This window comes from Dermacentor andersoni, chromosome 9 (genome assembly GCF_023375885.2).
Source record: "Dermacentor andersoni chromosome 9, qqDerAnde1_hic_scaffold, whole genome shotgun sequence".
NCBI lineage: Eukaryota > Metazoa > Arthropoda > Arachnida > Ixodida > Ixodidae > Dermacentor > Dermacentor andersoni.
Genome location: NC_092822.1, coordinates 95,636,107 through 95,655,578, shown reverse-complemented (window position 1 = coordinate 95,655,578; position 19,472 = coordinate 95,636,107). Strand labels below are relative to the sequence as shown.

The 19,472-nt window shown below is 48.4% G+C and overlaps 1 pseudogene; it reads left to right on the top strand.

Moving 5' to 3' along the window:
• The first annotated feature begins 3,348 nt into the window (after positions 1 to 3,348).
• LOC126528399 (uncharacterized) lies at positions 3,349 to 5,198 on the top strand (annotated as a pseudogene).
• The last annotated feature ends 14,274 nt before the right edge of the window (positions 5,199 to 19,472 follow it).

Here is a 19,472-nt window from a genome sequence, read left to right as displayed (position 1 = left end):
GGCGGAGCCCGCAAGCCCCAATGGCGGCCGCAGCAAACGCCGCGCTTTGGGCGCGACGAACTCATCGTGGTGCTCAAGCCATGCACAACATTGGATCTGAAGGCGACCTTCGTTCCAGGCCAAGCCGGAGTTGCGGTGCGCAACCTCATACGTGACTGTGGAGAGGTGGACCTCTCTGTATGGCCTGTGTGGGATCAAAATGTGTTAGTGTGTGGACTGAACTCAGTGCCCGCCGCCGAGAGGCTCCTCGGGGACGTTATGCTGGTGGTAGGGGACCGCCAGCTCCCATTCCGTGGACACGCCAAAGCCTCGGGTGACGTCTGCAAGGGGGTCATCAACATTGACCCCAACGATACATCGGTCTCCCTTAAGCAAAAGCTGAGGTGGAGGCACGGCGAGATTCTCTCCGTGAGGAAACTGGGCGACTCTAACGTCGCAGTGGTCACCTTCGAAGGGAAGAGGGTGCCCCGTCAAATCTACTGCAGCGACCAGGGCATCCCTGTAAGACTTTATAAGAAGACGATCCCCGCCTGTGACTGCTGTGGCACGGTGGGGCACCGGGCTGACGTCTGCCCGAATCCACAGTCAGGACGCTGCGCCCGCTGTGGCTCTCAAGTGGCTACCACTTCCGAGGGCCCTGCTGAACATGATTGCACCCCTCGTTGCCTCATCTGCGGGGGCAACCACCTCACCGGTGCTGCCGGCTGTATCGGCAAGTACCGGAAGCCTATCAAACCGAGGACTCCACCGACCGACGCCAGGCGGAGGTCGGCTCCCAAGCAGGCTCCGCCCACCAATGTCGACAACAGGAAGTCTACCACTACGACGGGCAAGTCCGGACAAGTCAAGACGAACGCGAAGTACGGGACCAGGACGAAGGGGCCGACTTTCAACGGTGGGGATTTCCCGTCCCTGGAAAACGCCCAAACCAAGGTGAGCGGTTGGGTAAGGGCTGTCTCCGGGCCTCCCTCCCCCTTCCCAACCGAAGCCGCCCTACAGCGGCAAAATGCTGAATTCAGGCGCAAGACCGAAATTCTAGCTAACAAAATACAAGAGCTAGAGGCAAAATTGGCCAGGCTCACGGAGCCTCGGGCACAGGACGGGCCTTCGGAGCCCATGCAGCAAGCTGAGGTAGCAGAACAAGATGATAGGGCCTCGGTCACGTCAGGACTATCTAGCGTCTCGCAGTGCTCGGGCAGCACAACTGTCGAGCGCATGCCCATTGTAGAGCACCGTTTGGAAAATTTAGAACGCACAATTGCGGACATGCCAGGTAAAATTTTAGCAGACATCAGGGCTTCCTTCCGGGAACTCTGGGAACAACAGCTCCCGCACATTGTGCAGAGCATAACTCCAGCCGTGATAGACACTGTCCTGTCCACAGTACAGGAACGGGCTAGCGTCCAATTTAGGAACAGCCGCTCTCGCTCTCGTTCCCCGCGACCGGATTCGCGTAGGCGAAAGGTGGTCACTCGCCAGACCATAGGCTCCCAGGAACACAGTCCGGCTGCCGCTTCCCCGGAGATCGTGGTGCCTCTGTCTGAGGTGCCATCGCCTTCGGGGAGTGGGCATGCCCTTCCCAATTAAAAACAACCTTCACTATGGCTATCCGACCCCAGCGGAAAGCCCATAATAAAGCCGTAGAAGAGAAATTCGAGATCATACAGTGGAACTGCAGGGGTTTTCGGAGCTGGAAGAAACGGTCGCACCTCCAGCTCTACCTGCAGTCCCTCGGTTCCGTGCCGGCGGTCCTGGCTCTACAGGAACCCGGCGCGGAAGCTAAATTCACTGGGTATAGCTCGTTTCAAGGATGTCCTACAACGTGCATCCTGGTGAACAAGGCGTACACCGCAGTCCCGGTCGATCTCGACTTGGAGATTGAACAGGAATACACCATGGTCAAGGTCCTGCCACTTAAGCGCCATTACCCGTCAATACATATTCTTAATATTTACTGCCCCCCGCACAAGCAGCGCGTAACTTTCAACGAAATCTTCTACCGCGCGCTCAAATTGGCTGACAAGGAACCTCTCGTGATTGTTGGGGACTTCAACGCTCCCAGCCTTCCTTGGGGATACCACTTTGAGAAGGCCAGAGGACGCAAACTGGCGGAGTTAATATCCACACTTTGTCTCACGCTGCTCACGGATCCGGCATGGCCCACACGCGTGGGCAATTCGGTAACGCGTGACACATGCCCTGACCTATCTCTCGCTAAGAACGCTAAAGATGCCGCCTAAGAGAATCTGGGGGACTGTCTTGGTAGCGATCACTGCCTTCTCCGGATCACTCTTCTGGCGAAGGCGGCTCGCAAAAAGTGGAGCAAGGCCAAATTGACCGATTGGAATAAGTTCAGAATGCAGGAGGTACCTCCCTTGCTCTTTTCCAGCGGTTACGCTGAGTGGGCAAAGCAATTACACACAATACAGCAACAACACGTTACGACAGTTCAGACCCGAAGACATCCCCGCAGTGGACAATCACCTAATGCACCTGTGGGAGGCGCGCCGAAGCCTTACCAAACGGTGGAAGAAGCAAAAGCTGAATCGGAAGCTTAAGGCTCGCATTACCGAACTCACGGAGCAAGCCGCAGCGTATGCTGCCCAGCTCACGGACTCAAATTGGATGGAAAAGTGCAATTTGGCAGCGCGTCAAATGAGCTCGAGAGGGACGTGGCGTCTCTTTCGCAGCCTCATTGACCCCACTCAGACGAGAGGGGAGACGCAACGACAACTTCTGAGAGCTTTGCGCGGGTACCAAGGCACGACAGCTCAACTCGCGGACACGCTATGCGACAGGTATCTCTGTCGCATAGAGGACCCGATTGGGCCCGAGTACGAGTACGCGGGCAAGCCTAATCCAGATCTTGATGCCCCCTTTTACATTCCACGACCTTAGGGCGGCTTTAGCTAAGATGCGCAGAGGTACGGCTCCGGGCCGTGATCGCATAACAGTGAAACTATTGGCGAATCTTCCAGACTCGGCCTTCCTTCACTTGCTAGAGTACATTAATCAGATCTGGGACGGGCGTCCACTCCCTCCTTATTGGAAGACCTCCTTGGTCACTTTCATCCCTAAGCCAGGCAAGACCGTAAATACCGACAACTTAAGGCCCATCTCACTGACTTCGTGTGTGGGCAAACTTATGGAGAAGATGGTTCGCGATCGCCTCTCTCCGTACGTGGAGGCTAAGGGCCTCTTTGCAGACACTGTGTTTGGTTTCCGCCCGCATATGTCTGCACAGGACGTCCTCCTCCAACTACATCGCGACATAATACGACCCACAGCCATGCGCCACAACGACAAAGCCATCCTTGCCCTCGATCTTAGGGGGGCCTTTGACAACGTTCGTCACGGCAGCATCCTGGCAAACCTGAGCACCACGGATTGCGGGCACAAGGCATTCGCCTACGTCAGAGATTTCCTCTCGAAGCGTCAGGCCCTCCTTAAGATCGAGGACGAGGAATATGGCCCATACACCATGGGCACACGGGGCACTCCCCGAGGAGCGGTCTTGTCGCCACTCCTTTTCAACATTGCCATGATGCAGCTTCCACAACAATTGGCCCGGGTGGAAGGCATCCAACACGCACTTTACGCGGATGACATAACAATTTGGACTACCGAAGGGAGCGTTGGGAAAATGGAGGACCGCCTCCATCGTCGATAGCTATGCTATCCACTGTGGTCTCCAATGCGCTCCTGCGAAATCGGAACTTCTTCACATTAAAACCAATCCCAAAGACAACACGAGTTTGCGTCTCTTTCTGATGGGAGGTCCTATTAGAGAGGTCGAGGAGGTCCGGATCCTGGGTCTGTTCATCCATCACAGACTCAGCCCGGAATCCACTATCGACAAACTCAAGCGCATAGGCGAACAGGTCGGACGTATGATCCACCGCGTTTCCAACAAACGCGGCGGGTTGCGGGGCAGGGACGCGCTTCGGCTCGCCCATGCCTTCGTAACCAGCAGGATCCTATACTCCGTACCCTACCTTCGAACTACAAAGAAACACGATGAACGCATCGACGCCATCATAAGGAAGGTTACAAAGCGAGCTTTGGACCTCCCGGTGGCTACCTGCAACGCTAAGTTGTTGGCTCTAGGTGTGCTTAACTCCTACCAGGAGTTAAAGGAGGCCCACCTTGTGAACCAATACACGCGACTCTCGCAGACGGTGTCCGGGCGCCACTTGCTAGACCGCTTGCACATACAACACGAGTGCATTCCAGAGGAGACATGCAGGCTTCCGGAGCTCTGGCGTCACAAGCTCTGGGTCCCTCCACTCCCGCGCAACATGGAGACGCAGACACATGAAGGCAGACGAAAGGCGCGCGCTCGGGCTCTCGAACACCAATATGGATTAAAGCAGGGTGTATACTACGTTGATGTGGCAGGGCCGTCGCCCACTGGATTCTACACGGCTGCCGTAGTTCACCAGGACCAACGAGTTAACGGACTTTCCTACCGCGCTTTCAACTCCGCGCAGGCCGAGGAAGTTGCTATAGCACTTGCCGCCTCGGACCCGAATTCGAAGGTAATCATCACAGATTCGCGCAGAGCCTGTGAGCACTACCTGGCGGGCGAGGTATCACCTTTAGCCTACCGCATTTTACAGCGAGCCGTGAGGGAATCGGACCCCTCACCCAAACGCATTATTTGGACTGCGGGCCACCAGGGCCTTAGAGGTAACGAGGCTGCGGACGCGGCCGCCTGAGCGCTTACCCACCGGGCACCTCAACCAGACTCTTCCGGCTCAGAGATTAGACAACCGCTTCTGCGGTTCAGGGAAATTCTGGCAGACTATTGCGAACGTCATCGGCTTTTCCCGGTCCCTACTAAGGGCCTGAGTAAGGCCGATGAACGAACACTGCGGCGCCTGCAGACAAACACCCTGTTGTGTCCTGCAATAGCAAAACATTTTGACCCAAAAGTTGACGGGCGATGCCCTCACTGTGGGGAAGTCTCCGATAACTTTCACATGGTGTGGGCGTGTCAGATGAATCCGTCCCTTCCCCCCAACCCTTCCCCCACTAGAGAGGCATGGGAGGCAGCCCTACTCAATTGCTCGGCGCTGGAGTCCCAAAGGGCTCTAGTCCAACGGGCGCGGGTAGCAGCTTCGTCCAGTGGGGTCCCAGACTAAGGACTCCACCTATGTAAAGGGCCATGTTTGGCCTGCAAACTCTCAATCCGTTGAATAAATCTTTTTGATCCATCCATCCGGCTGCGCGGTAGTGGCACGCGCGATAAACATGTCCTGCTTCGCCGCAATGCAAGCACAGCGGCCGGCGGTCTGCGGTGCACCACAAATCGGTCTTTCGAAGCGGGTAGCCCACAGGGGATTTGCCGTAAGACCGAGGCGCAGCGATGGGCTGGCGGCGATACGGCATAGCTGGCGGCGTCTGTGACTGGCGAAAATATGGCGTCGGGGGTGGCGGTGCTGGCAGCGGCGTAGTGGTCGACGGTGTCAGCAGCATCGAAGTCGCGGGAGGTGGACGACAGACAGCTTCCGCGTAGGTTAGTCGTCGCGGCACCACCTGCCGGTCGGGGGACGAAAAGGCCTGTCGAACTTCCTCCCGAACGATATCGGCGACAGAAGCCACCGCTGGTGCCATAGGAGAAATCCCGAGCTGCCGGCTCTCCTCTCGCACAATCTCCCGGATGACTTCAAGCAGAGACGTGCCGCAGCTCTCACGTAGAACTGAAGCATTCACCGGCGAGTTCGCGCGATCATATTGGCGGTACCGTTGCTTTAGTGTCCGTTCTATAGCGGTAGCCTCCTTGGTGAATTCGACCACTGTCGTCGGTGGGTTCCTCACGAGTCCGGCAAACAGTGCCTCCTTCACTCCGCGCAAGAGATAGCGTAACTTCTTTTCTTCGGCCATCTCAGGGTCTGCTCTGCGGAAAAGGCGGGTCATATCTTCTGCACACATGGCTACGCTCTCGTTTGGTTTTTGAATACGGGATTCGAGTAGGCGCTGTGCAGTGTCTCTTCTGTCGGTACTAGTGAACGTGTCTAGCAGCTGGGTGCGGAAGGCATCCCATGTGGTCAAACTTCTCTCCCGGTTCACAAACCACGTCCGCGCACTGTCTTGAAGCGCGAAATAGACATTAGACAGCTTTTGCTGGGAGCCCCGGTCATTATAACTGGCGACACGCTCAAATTGGTCCAGCCACTCTTGGACATCTTCAAAAGCGTCCCCATGAAAACTTTCTGGTATCTTAGGATTCTGCAGCGTCACCTGCGATGGAGTTGCAGTAGCCATGGTGGAAGTAGGTAGACGCGTTCCAACAGGGTCCTGCAAAGGGTTGAACTCGGGCGTCATGGCCTAGCAGGCGGCGACTGTACCGGTGAACAGGAGTTTCGACGAACGAAGGTGATTCCGTTTTCGAGGTATGGCTCCGCGAAGGGGTGCCGAGCATGAGGCAATCCTACCCCGCACCTCCTCCAGTGTCGCAGCCTAGTAGAAGACGGGAAAGCCGGCGTAGAGGACGTATGCAAGCACTTTATCAGAGAAGTCAACGCGACATCGTTGTCGTCTCTGTTTTTCCACTCGCGCGCTACTTCAGCGTCGTTCTCATCGCCTGGCACATACCCGCGGCGACCATATAGGATGTGGCAATATACTACACACAACTTATCTGACGATTATCAGAATTGAATATTGGAAACAGCTACATTGTAGTTTGTACATCGCATATAAACTTGCAGCAAACACCTGCGGTGTGTTGGGCTTTTTTCATTTCATGTAGGGCAAGTCAATGAATACGGCTCGTGCTGCTCTTCCTCTACCCGCCATGCCAAGTCTTCAAGATCGACTCTATGTAGCCCAGGCTTAAGGACAAAGAACTGCATAGGAAAGAGGCAGGAGAACACATATCGTTGAAGTAAGCCGGAAGTAGACAACACTTGTGCACTGCGTGAAGGAAGCAGGACATAGGAATCATCATCATCAGCCTGGTTACGCCCACTGCAGGGCAAAGGCCTCTCCCATATTTCTCCGAGGACCCCGGTCATGTACTAATTGTGGCCATGCCGTCCCTGCAAACTTCTTAATCTCATCCACCCACCTAACTTTCTGCCGCCCCCTGCTACGCTTCCCTTCCCTTGGGATCCAGTCCGTAACCCTTAATGACCATCGGTTATCTTCCCTCCTCATTACATGTCCTGCCCATGCCCATTTCGTTCTCTAGATTTCAACTAAAATGTCATTAAGTCGCGCTTGTTCCCTCACCCAATCTGCTCTTTTCTTATCCCTTAACGTTACACCTATCATTCTTCTTTCCATAGCTCGTTGCGTCATCCTCAATTTGAGTAGAACCCTTTTCGTAAGCCTCCAGATTTCGGCCCCGTTGGTGAGTACTGGTAAGACACAGCTATTATATACTTTTCTCTTGAGGGATAATGGCAACTTGCTGTTCATGATCTGGGAATTCCTGCCAAAAGCACCCCAGCCCATTTTTATTCTTCTGATTATTTCCGTCTCATGATCCGGATCCGCTGTCACTACCTGCCCTAAGCAGATGTATTCCCTTACGACTTCCAGTGCCTCACTGCCTATTGTAAATTGCTGTTCTCTTCCGAGAGTGTTAAACATTACTTTAGTTTTCTGCAGATTAATTTTTAGACCCACTCTTCTGCTTTGCCTCTCCAGGTCAGTGAGCATGCATTGCACTTGGTCTCCTGAGTTACTAAGCAAGGCAATATCATCAGTGAATCGCAAGTTACTAAGGTATTCTCCATTAACTTTTATCCCCAATTCTTCCCAATCCAGGTCTCTGAATACCTCCTGTAAAGACGCTGTGAATAGCATTGGAGAGATTGTATATCCCTGCCGGACGCCTTTCTTTATTGGGATTTTGTTGCTTGCTTTATGGAGGACTACGGTGGCTGTGGAGCCGCTATAGATATCTTTCAGTATTTTTACATACGGCTCGTCTACACCCTGATTCCGTGATGCCTCCATGACTGCTGAGGTTTCGACAGAATCAAACGCTTTCTTGTAATCAATGAAAGCTATATATAAGGGTTGGTTATATTCCGCACATTTCTCTATCACCTGATTGATAGTGTGAATATGATCTATTGTTGAGTAGCCTTCACGGAATCCTGCCTGGTCCTTTGCATGACAGAAGTCTAAGGTGTTTCTGATTCTATTTGCGCTTACCTTAGTAAGTAGTTTGTAGGCAACGGACAGTAAGCTGGTCGGTCAATAATTTCTCAAATCTTTGGCGTCCCCTTTCTTATGGATTAGGATTATGTTAGCGTTCTTCCAAGATTCCGGTACCCTCGAGGTCATGAGGCATTGCGTATACAGGGTGGCCTGTATACGCAATGCCTCATGACCTCGAGTGCATAGCAATCGCCACACAGCAAATATTGAAGGGGAACGCCACGGCTGGCTCGAGAGGAGGGTATGGCCTGTTTTGTTATAGCTAGCTTACACGAAATTCTTGTGAGAAAGCATTTCTTGAGAGATAACCTCTGCACCTAGGCATACCACATTTAACATTACATTCTGGGACATTACGAGGGATGTTCCAAAAGTGAGTTTGCTCTTCTTTTTTAGAGAGAAGATGGTAGACCAGGTGAAAAAAACTATTGCCATAAGCATCCATTATTGTTGCTAGTTAAATGACTGAAGGAGCACCAGCAGAGGAGCAATGATGCATGCACAGAGCGCCGAAGAAGAGAGAGTAGCAGCAGACCGGTGTGCCTGAGGTCATTCGAGTACAAATTACGATGGCAGGTGTGCACTGACAATGTGGTCACGAATGGAAGTGCGTGCTATTATCCGGTATGAATGGGCACATATCCGCCGCATTGAAAGCCGCACCCTCAAGACGTCACTTTCAACACAATTCTGAGGTGGAGCAGGCTGTGTGACAATTCCTTGCATCGCACGGCACCGAGTTTCAAAAGAGTAGTTTCTTCAAATTGATTACATGCTACGACAGATGTCTCAATGCCCGTGGTGACTATGTGGAAAAATAGCGCAAGGTACACCATGATGCAATGCTGTATGCTTTTTGGCAGTAATGTTTGCGTGTGAAACAAATGACGAAACTTAGTTTTGGAACATCCCTCCTACGTATCAAAACCACCATATGATTATGATGCATGCCGTGATGGGGTGCTCTGGAATAATTTTGAGCACCTGGGTTTCCTTAATGTGCACGCAATTTATGGTACATTGGTGTTTTCGCGTTTTGGCCCGTCTGAAATGCAGCCAACGCAGCTGGGATATTATCCTGCACCCTTGGGCTGAGCAGCACAATGCCAAAGCCACTACACCACCATGGCAGGTTAGGCGTACGAGAAAAACCATTTTGGGATACTTGCTTGTCTTTGTAACAAAGTGAAGGCAACAACGTTAAGCTCATGTGCACTAGCGCTCCCACTAATTGGCTATGTGCAGATTGTTGGCTATAACAAATGGACTAGGTGGAGTGGACCTTAAGCACTACACTAAACCTCTCTGTTGTCTGCAGCATTCCACTGACATTATTGGCATTCCAGTTTGGGTTAACTGTTAAACCAGAGACTCCAACCTTCATTTTCTAGTAATTGGCACTTTATTGCTAGCTAAAGGTGAACAGAACTTCAAAACAGCACATTTAAACAGATTTGACCGCTCATTTTGCAGTAGCTCTAACCTGAAATAAACAACACGGTAGTACTTTTAGCTTATGTTAACTTAGCGGCCTGAAGTTTCTGATCTACAAGAACACAACACAGAGGTGCAACAGCTGCGGCATATGAGGGCCTGAAAGACTCAAGATGTGTGAACCAAACTATGAATGCAGCAACAAGTGCTTCTAACTTTAACTGCACCATGCTTACTAGCATCAATAAACCATCCTGTTGGTCTAAATTAGGGTGAACACACTATGATTTCACACTCGCCTTTCCCGAATATGGAGTAACTGCCTGTGTTCTCCTTAATATTTACCGCAGTATATTCAGACCGTGCTAATTATCATCCATACCTGTTGGAACCAAGCGTATCTTGACATAAAGTATGGCGGTGACGTCGAAATAATTTCTCCTCTGAATTTTCGAACTGTCACAACGTGCTTGTGTTACGAGTTGCTCTTGCCACGACACCTTTGCCAGTCTTGGGTGTTCAATGTATGATTCACGATCAGAAAATGTTTGTTGCTGCTGAACCAGAGTCGCCTCTTCTTTAAGCTTCTCAAGCAAGCTTGTTGCATGGAAGGGCACTAAAGAGAAAAATGATCTCACTTGTATTAGAAAAATTGTCGGTGCATGCATCGTTTAGAAATGATTGGCGTGTTATGCTATTAGCATTGAAATTACGAAATCAGTTATGGTTGGTGGGTGATTCTTGATATTTTATATTTTTTTATTTATTAATACGTCAAGGGTCCAAAAAGGACATTACATGAGGGGTGGGCATGTATAAGGCGGGATTGATGATGTGGAAATTAGAAAGACGAGTCCGAACACTCAATGGCAGATCTAAAGCGTGCTGTATTGCGGATGAGTGCAGTTTGTCTGGGAAGGCCATTCCAGTCTCGGGCAGTTCGGACGAAGAATGAGTGCAGGAACGTAGTGGTGTGGGCTTGTGGTGGGATTACGGAGTTCGGATGGCTTGTTCGACGAACACGATGAGCCAGCTGGACCAGCTGGCTGTCACGAGGTATGGAATAAAAAAACCTGTGATAGAGGCATAGGCGAGAGATGCGACGACGAGAGGCAAGAGGCGATAGGTCTAGTTTAGATTTTAGTGATGAAACGCTAGTGTGATATGAGCAATGTGAAAGAATAAGTCTAGCAGCACGGTTTTGAACGCTTTCAAGGGCTTTAGTGAGATTAGTTTGGTAAGGGTCAAAGATAGCACATGCATATTCAAGTTTTGGTCGCACAAGCGTTTTATAGGCAACTGTTTTCACGGGTGGTTGTGCCATGAATAGATTACGGCGAAGATAACCAAGAATTTTGTTAGCTGAAATAATTACGTGGCTTACGTGACTTGTCCAAGACAAACCTTTGGATAGGTGAATTCCTAAGTACTTGAAGGAATCAGTAGTAGCTATAGTTCAGTTGTTAATCTTGCAGGCAGGGGGAATGTATTTAGGTCGACGATGGAATAAAATATGCACAGTCTTACTAACGTTTAGGGACATGAGCCATGTAGGACACCAGTCTTGAATATGAAAGAGGTCCTCCTGAAGAGTAGAGACGTCTGCGACGGTCTTGATAGGGCGATATAGGACGCAATCATCAGCGAAAAGACGTATTGCAGAGGTTACAGTTAATGGCAGGTCATTAATGTCAATTAAAAATAGGAGTGGCCCAAGAACAGTGCCCTGAGGTACACCAGATAGAACGGAGGAAACGGAAGATGTAAGGTTGTTAGCATATACAAACTGTTTTCGGTTAGTTAAAAAACACTGGATCCAGTTAAGAACAGGTGGGTGGATGTTTAGGCGTGATAATTTTAGTAAAAGGCGAGAGTGTGGAACCTTATCGAAAGCCTTTTCGAAATCTAAAAACAGGGCGTCAGTTGGAATGTTAGAGTCGAGGTTTAAATTAATATCATGAATAAATAAAGCTAACTGCGTTTCTAACTGAGCTAACTGAGTGATCTTTCCTGAAGCCATGTTGATTAGGGTGAAATAACTTTACTGAAGTTAGGAAGTTAGCAACATGAGAGTAAATGACATGTTCCATGATTTTGGAGCATACGCTGGTGAGTGAAATGGGGCGGTAGTTACCTGGGAAAGACCGATCACCTTTCTTGAAGACTGGAATGACCTTCCCTGTTTTCCATTCTCTTGGAACACTGCCTTTGTCAAGTGATTGCTTAAAGATGATGCAGAGGATCGAACTACAGACATACTTCGTATTTTTTAACACTTTGGCATTAATGCCGTCAGTCCCACAGGATGATGAGCACTTCAGGCCATCTATTACTTTAACGATGCCTTCCGGCCTAAAATTAATACCTTCCATTGGTGTAAAATCGAAAAATGGTAAATCTGGTAGTTCATTGGCAGGTTCTTTTGTAAACATTGAAGAAAATGCAAGGTTCAAGGCATCAGGAACATTTGAGTCAGAAATGGGTGAGCCAAAAAAATCACATAGAGAAATAAAGCTATTAGGTTCGGGTTTTATCGTTTTCCAAAAACGCCACGGGTTAGAGTGCAACATGCTTGGGACGGTAGTAGAAAATAAATTACGTTTTGTGTGGGCTTTTAATGAGTTGTATTCTTTAGTAGTTTTCTTGCATTTTTCCCAGGCAGAAAAACCTGAGCACTTGGCTACACGAAATAATCGTTTTTTCTTATTGTTTAAGCGCTTTAAAGTAGTGTTGAACCAGGGGGAACGCGCTCTTTCATTTATCGTGATAGTTGGAGTGTAAAGACCTATTAAACGCAGCATTTCTGTTTTGAAAAGTGCCCAGTTACTCTCAGTCGACCGCTGCTGATATATAAGGGCAAGTTGCTCATGAAAGATCGAAAGTTCACGATTCATGCTTGAATAATCGGCTTTATCACATAGTGTTAGTACTTTCTTTGATATTTTACTTTTGAGTATATTGCAAGGAAACGTGACATGAATGACGGTGTGATCGCTAAGACCACTGACGTACGTAAGAGGAGGCATCCTATCGGGGTGCGACGCTAAGACGAGATCTAGGATATTTGACGAGTGTTGAGTTATTCGCGTAGGCTTATTAACAATCTGCGATAAACCGAACAGCAGGCAAATGTTTATAAATTCGCTAGCCATGTTTGTTTGTGTTAGACATGACGCAACGTTACTCCAATCTATAGTTGGAAAGTTGAAGTCCCCGAGTAACAATATGGGGGTGTTAGGATAAGCCGTTGTTAGTTCAAACAACGCATCGTGAAAAAACGAAAGAAAGGAGCTTTTAGTGAAGGGTGGACGATAGCAACAGCCGATGAGCGTGCGCGGTGAAGTGGCGTGGCAGCACGTCCAAATCATTTCTAGAGGCGTTCTTATATTTACAAAAGGGCACTGGAGTTGGCGATGAGTAGAAATAGCCACACCGCCACCACGGGTTCCATCGCACCTGTCTTTGCGAAAAATATCAAACTCTGGTAGATCAGGAAGAATCTCGCAATCAAGTATTGTGGAATTTAACCATGTTTCCATTAGTGCAACAATGTTACTGGATGACGAGGAAATGAGGCTGCATAACGAATACCGTTTGGGTATCAGGCTGCGGATGTTAGTGTAGAGCAACGATAGACTGGGCTTAACACGCTGAGTCGGCCTCAGTGGCATTTGCACTTGCTGCTAGGATTGACGTTCGGCGACCGACTGTTTAGCGTGATCGTAAACGTAGGTTCTTCGGCCTGAGATAAGTTTGTCGTAACGGAGCTTGAATGGAGATTGCTGCGCTTTTCCAAATTCGATTAGACGTCTCCTGGCCCGACGAGTTTCTGGGGAGAAGTCTTCCCTAATGCCGTATTCGGTGCCCTTCAGCTTACCGCTTGAGAAAAGCATGCCTTCTTTATCTTTAAAGCGGGCGAATTTCACTATTATTGGCCCCCATTTTCCCTCCTGAAAAGTGCCAAGTCTGTGGGCACGTTTTATATCACGCTTTTGAATAGTTACGCCGAGGTTTTTGTGGCAGTGCTCACTTATTGATTCCTCAGAAACACGCCACGACTCATTTCGCGCATCGCTGAGCCAGTAAAATACCAGGTTACATCTTCGGGATCTGTTTTTTATCATTAATGCGGTCAGTCAGCACCGTCACTAGAGAAGCGCTGCTATTAGCGACGCTTTCTATGTGATTTACTTGGGACTTTATATTCGAACGTGACAACAGGTCGGATTCAATCTTGGTCAAGCGTGTGCAGAGTTTGCTGAATGTTTTCTCACGATCAGCAAGGGTTGACTTAATTGAATTTAGCTGCTCAAGCATAGCCGACTGCCCGATTCGCAAACTCTTCAGAACATGAAGCATATCAGCAGGAAGTACAGTTGGATCATTTCTAGGTCCAGGATTAGTCTCAATATCTCCTGCCAACAAAAATAATTTCGATAGCACGCGAGCACAGTCAAATAATATACAAAGAGAGTGCCGTGGGCTCGGCAGCACGAGTAATGTTCGGTAACCAGTGCGTTTAGCGAAAAGGCAACAGCAATTTGTTACCTGCGTAGCGAAGAAGTGAAGTCAGTTAGGATGGCCCATCACTGGCATGCCGCCGAGCCCACTGAGCGTGGCGATGGTTTGTCTAGGCTTTATATCGGGAAACCGAGGGAAGAAGGCGCAGTCAATCAAAGATAGGTTGCCAGGGAGCCAGGGTGTCAGCCGATGACACCGCAGCGACAGAAGTGGCGTAATCTGTGATGCGCACTGCGATGTTCCGTAGAGGTAGGTCCGGCACAGCTCGCCATGGCAATGCGGGGCGTCCTCATCGCCAGGCAGTGGAATCCAGGCAAGTTGTTCCAAGCACGGTGTTAGCTTCAGAATCCAAGACAGCACCAAGAACTGCGTAGCGAAGAAGTGAAGTAGGTTAGGATGGCCCATCACTGACATGCTGCCGAGCCCACTGAGCATGGCGATGGTTTGTCGAGGCTTTATATCGGGAATCCGAGGGAAGATGGCGCTGTCAATAGAAGATAGTGTGCGAGGGAGCCAGGGTGTCAGCCGATGACACCGCAGCGACAGAAGTGCATTTTTCAATGCATTCACGTTCTTGCACTATTTCATGCACTCTCCAGGGGCTAGCTCTGTATTTATCTATATATATTTGTATCTAACCGCTTTGTCGCCCACCTGGGTCGCTGGTAGTCAGTCTGCAGCTGAATGGGCAGCGCATAGGAATGCTGTGCGGAAGTACCAGGGTCCAAAACCAACCATCAGACCAACTTGGATCACTGAGTACTTGGCAATGTGTACATACATCCTGCTCCTCAACCCTCTTTCATACCGACATGGGTCACTGTAGATGCGGGACTGGGCTAGTACAGCTGTTCGAAGAAGTGCTCTCATGTCGACTTGAAGCACTGGGTATGTATGCTACAGAGTCTGTACCGGTCTTCAGTGAACTTCTTTGACACCAACTTGGGTAACGGCTCAGCACGTTCAGAAAGAAGCGCGAGAGGAGCGCAGCTGCCGCACGGCACCTTTGTACGTGTTCGGAGGCCGAGAAGTCTACATGTGGCCACCCAGATGAGAAGCGTGGCACGTCGGTGAAGGCAAACGCCGAGCATTGTTGATTCACTTGCCACACACCCAGAGGCGCATATTCAAATTCCACTATTCATGGGAGAAATTTAACAGAGCATTTCATAATTGCAGGGGGCACATTCCCAGTTACACAAGTCGGCACCAAGGACGCTCGTAGAAGAGCAGCACCGACCGCGTGGCACATACCCAGTGCCCCAAATCGGTGTCGTAAGATCTTTGAACAGTGGTACCTACCCAGTTCGGCATCCGGTATGACCCATGTGGGCACGAAAGAGGTTGGTTGAAGAGCGGGATGTATGTACACATTGCCACATACTCAGTGACCCATGTTGGTCCGATGGTTGGTTTTTAAACCGTGTTACCTAAGCAGAGACCAATGCACTACCCATTCATCCACGGGCCACCCAGTGACCCAGGTATGCAGGAAAACGGTGAGATACAAACATACGTAAAAAACATACATACAAATATACATAGATGCTTGGCCCCCGGAAAGTGGGTGAAGTGCCCAAAAAATGGGAATGCATTGAATTGCCACAGTTACTGCAAAAGGAGGCTCGGTAGGCCGCAAAGGATGCTAGAACAAAAAGGTTCTGGCAACACTAAACTCCGCTAGCTCACCGCGATGCCATGGATTGTGCTGCCGTCTGCTTGCACCAAGCTGATTTTTTTCAGCAAATATTAAATATATTGCATTCTATATAAGTCATAAGCCACAAATATTCACATTTTTTACTCTGCCCCAACAAAATAAATAAGGAAAAATGTATTTTGAACTTTACCACGTTACACTGACATACCAGCATAACTGTGGCGTCAGCGAATGAAAAATAAACGTTGGCCTTCATTTCCTTCTTGAATAACCACCCTGGTGCCACAAAACTAATGAAAATATAGTTTCGAAGGGACACATCAGTTTAAGCTCATTTGTGTCAGCTGCAGCAAGCGATATGGAAGATTTTATATGGCCCTGCTGTTGTCATACTGCGAAGTAAAACATTCTACTGGATGCCATGAGAAGGGGACTTCCATATGACTGTGTACAACGCTCAGTACAACGGCACCGAATATAGTCCTTCTTACTGAAACTTCGCTTAATCCGCCCATTAATAATGCAGAAATTCTTTCACATTTTCCAAATTTTTCGATCTTCTGACGCGACAGATCCCACAAAAGGGGGCGCGGCGTACTGATTTGCGCACACGAAAGTCTTCAGTGTGCTGAAATAACAGTAACAACGCCCTTAGAAATTGTCTTTGTGATAAGCAACGCTTCTCGCCCAGCTGTTGTTATCGGCCCAGCATGCTATCGTCCGCCCGACGCAAACAGCTCTTTCGTAGCTGACTTCCATGAGGTGCTTCGCTCCGTAACAGTGCTTTATCCCCAATAACCCATCATGCTGTACGGCGATTTCAACTTCCCTGCCATCAATTGGTCCAATATAGCTGAAACAACGTCAAAAAACAATGTCGAATGTGATTTCTTTAATACGTGTCTTACGTATGGCTTAACACAAATCATCAGTAACCCCATGCGGCACAATGATAAGTCTTCTAACATATTAGACCTTATCCTCACTTCTCACTCCCATGTTTCACCACTGACGCACTTACCTGGCCTTAGCGATCATTCAGTTCTACATACCTCGTTCCAAAGTGACATCCCTGCCTTCACTAAAGCTAGAAAAACTATTACGCTTTACGACAAAGGCAACTATACTGATATGAATATTAAACTAGGGGAATTTTCCAGCTCGTTCTTTACCGGTTTCTTAGAACGTTCTGTTGAAATTAAAATGCATGAGCTGATAAAAACTTACATACCTACTATCACTGTAACTGAAATGCACTCATCACCCTGGTTCAATACGATACTAAAGCGTCTCAACAATAAAAAGAAAAGGCTTTACCGCGCTGCTAGGCATTCCAACTCTGAGTGCGCATGGCAGAAATGCTACACCGCTGAAAAAACGTACCTATCCCTTCCTAGTCAAGCAAAACGCTCCTTTTTTTCGACTACCCTACCAAACATCCTGCGAAATAACCCCAAAATATTCTGGCATATTATAAATCCAAAGCGTTCGCAACCACTTGCTCTGTGCGACGAGAAAAATGCCTATTCCTGATCACGAAATCGCCAAAGCGCTTAATCATGCATTCTCTTCCGTGTTTACGAATGAACCTAAAGGTTAACTTCCTGAACTCCCACTTTTCAGTTACCATACAATGCCCGCAATCACCTTGTTCTGATGCAACCGGGAAATGCATTGATTCCTTAAAGCTGTCGTCTTCACCTGGCATCGATGGTATGAATTCCAAAGTCTTCAAAAATACTAAATATGTTATAAGCGAGATGCTATGTCACATTTTCAGCAATCTTTATCATCAGGAGTGGTGCCTGATGACTGGAAAGTGGGTAAGGTTATCCCAGTCCCAAAGAAAGGTTTATCATCATGTAGCAGCTACCACCCAATTTCTCTAACTAGCGTCCGTTCGAAATTATTGGAACATGTGCTTTACTCCCACGTTGCTACATTCCTAACATCTGTCAGTTTCTTCCACCCTAACCAGTATGGCTTCCGTAAAGGGTTATCTTGCGATAGCCAATTAGCACTCCTTATAAATGACATAAACTCTAACCTTGATCTCCAACAGGCGTTTGATTTTCAAAAGGCGTTTGAGATTTCGAAAAGGCGTTTGACAAAGTTCCGCATCAACGACTTCTAAAACTTTCTCGCTTGCACCTTAATCCCCTTGTTTTGAACTGGATATGAAATTTCTTATCTAACAGACAACAGTTTGTGTATGTCATAGAGTTTCATATTAGTATACCTAGAGGCAAATCTGGCGCTGCGATCGTTCAACCATCATGGGAATGATGGGAAGTACAGGCTTCGGATTGGCATTCTATTGACTGGCGAACTAGTGTACAAGTATTTTTTTGGCAGTTTTGGTTTCGCTCCAAGCGCAATTGCTATAACCTGCAGTTGGACAGCGCAACGCAAAGCTCTCTGCCTTTGTTATGTTGCTCAGAGTGGCGATAGCGCGCTGGGCCAGCGACTGGGACGATGCTTGTGTCGCGGTGTGGCGTCGAAGCCGTGACGAGAAAGCGGCGGCATCGTAAACGTTGAAAGAACATGTTTTGAGCGTTTGGACCTTGGTTTGTTAAGTGTGTTAGGTTGGCACTGTAGTGTTACGTGCTTTATGAAACTTCAGAATAGGACAAAGAAGGCACTACTGATACAAGACATATACAGTTGTACGTCTAGTGGCTTGACAATCAAATTTTATTGAGGGCTTCATTGTGTGCTCGTTTATGTGCTCATTGAAATGCGTGTTTTAGGACTTTTAGAACACAAACTTACTTGTGGTAGGAAAGATAGCTGCTTCCTAGCTGTAGTCTAGTGTCGCACAATGGGTACCCGCAAAGCCACGCTGTAACGCTTCGGAAGCGGTACGCCAATATAAAATATGATGAAGCATACTCGTAGGAGGCCACTAGCGTCCTAGCTAGCACTGCAGCAGATGTGCTTAAAAGTACTTGAAGACGTTCAGCAATCGTGACAGCCGACGCAACCTTTCGAAAGAACGAGAGAGTTCGCAAGTGCACGCCTGTCGTCTGCGAGAAAAGTCTCGCGTTTGCAGCGAGCAGGCGTCGTAGCAGGACACTTGTAGCATTCCGCTCAAGGGCGCAACTCTTTCTCACAATACATTTTTATTTCTAGAAATACTTGATGAGTATTTTTATATAAGTACATGCACGGTTGTTTTGCTGTTGCAGAAATGAATAAATAATTATTCTTTGGCGTTAAATTGAGAACAGAATCGCACAAATATGCATACCTTGGTGTGTCCTGATGATAAACCATAGTAAACCGTGCTTCCATCTCAAAGTCATACAATGTTTATGTAGCGTGTTGTACATAATATAACATACTGCAGAAATAGAATTAGATTTTACGAGATAATATTTGAGTATAGCTTTGTTTACTGCGCCAGAAGCAAACGCCACTAGTCTAAAGACCGAAGTCAATCCGAAGCCTGTACTTCCCATCATTCCCATGTAGGTTGAGGCAACGCTCATGAGAACCCCCGTAGACACTAGCGCCACATTTCCCTCTAGGGTTTATTTAGAAACTCTATGGTGTATGTTAACCACTCCTCCTCTAAAAGCCGCTACTAGGTTTCATTTAGTGTCAATTGTGTCAATTTTTTAAATTTCATTTGAAGTTATTGAAATTCGTTTTTGTGCAGAAGGCTTGTTTTCTTGTACTA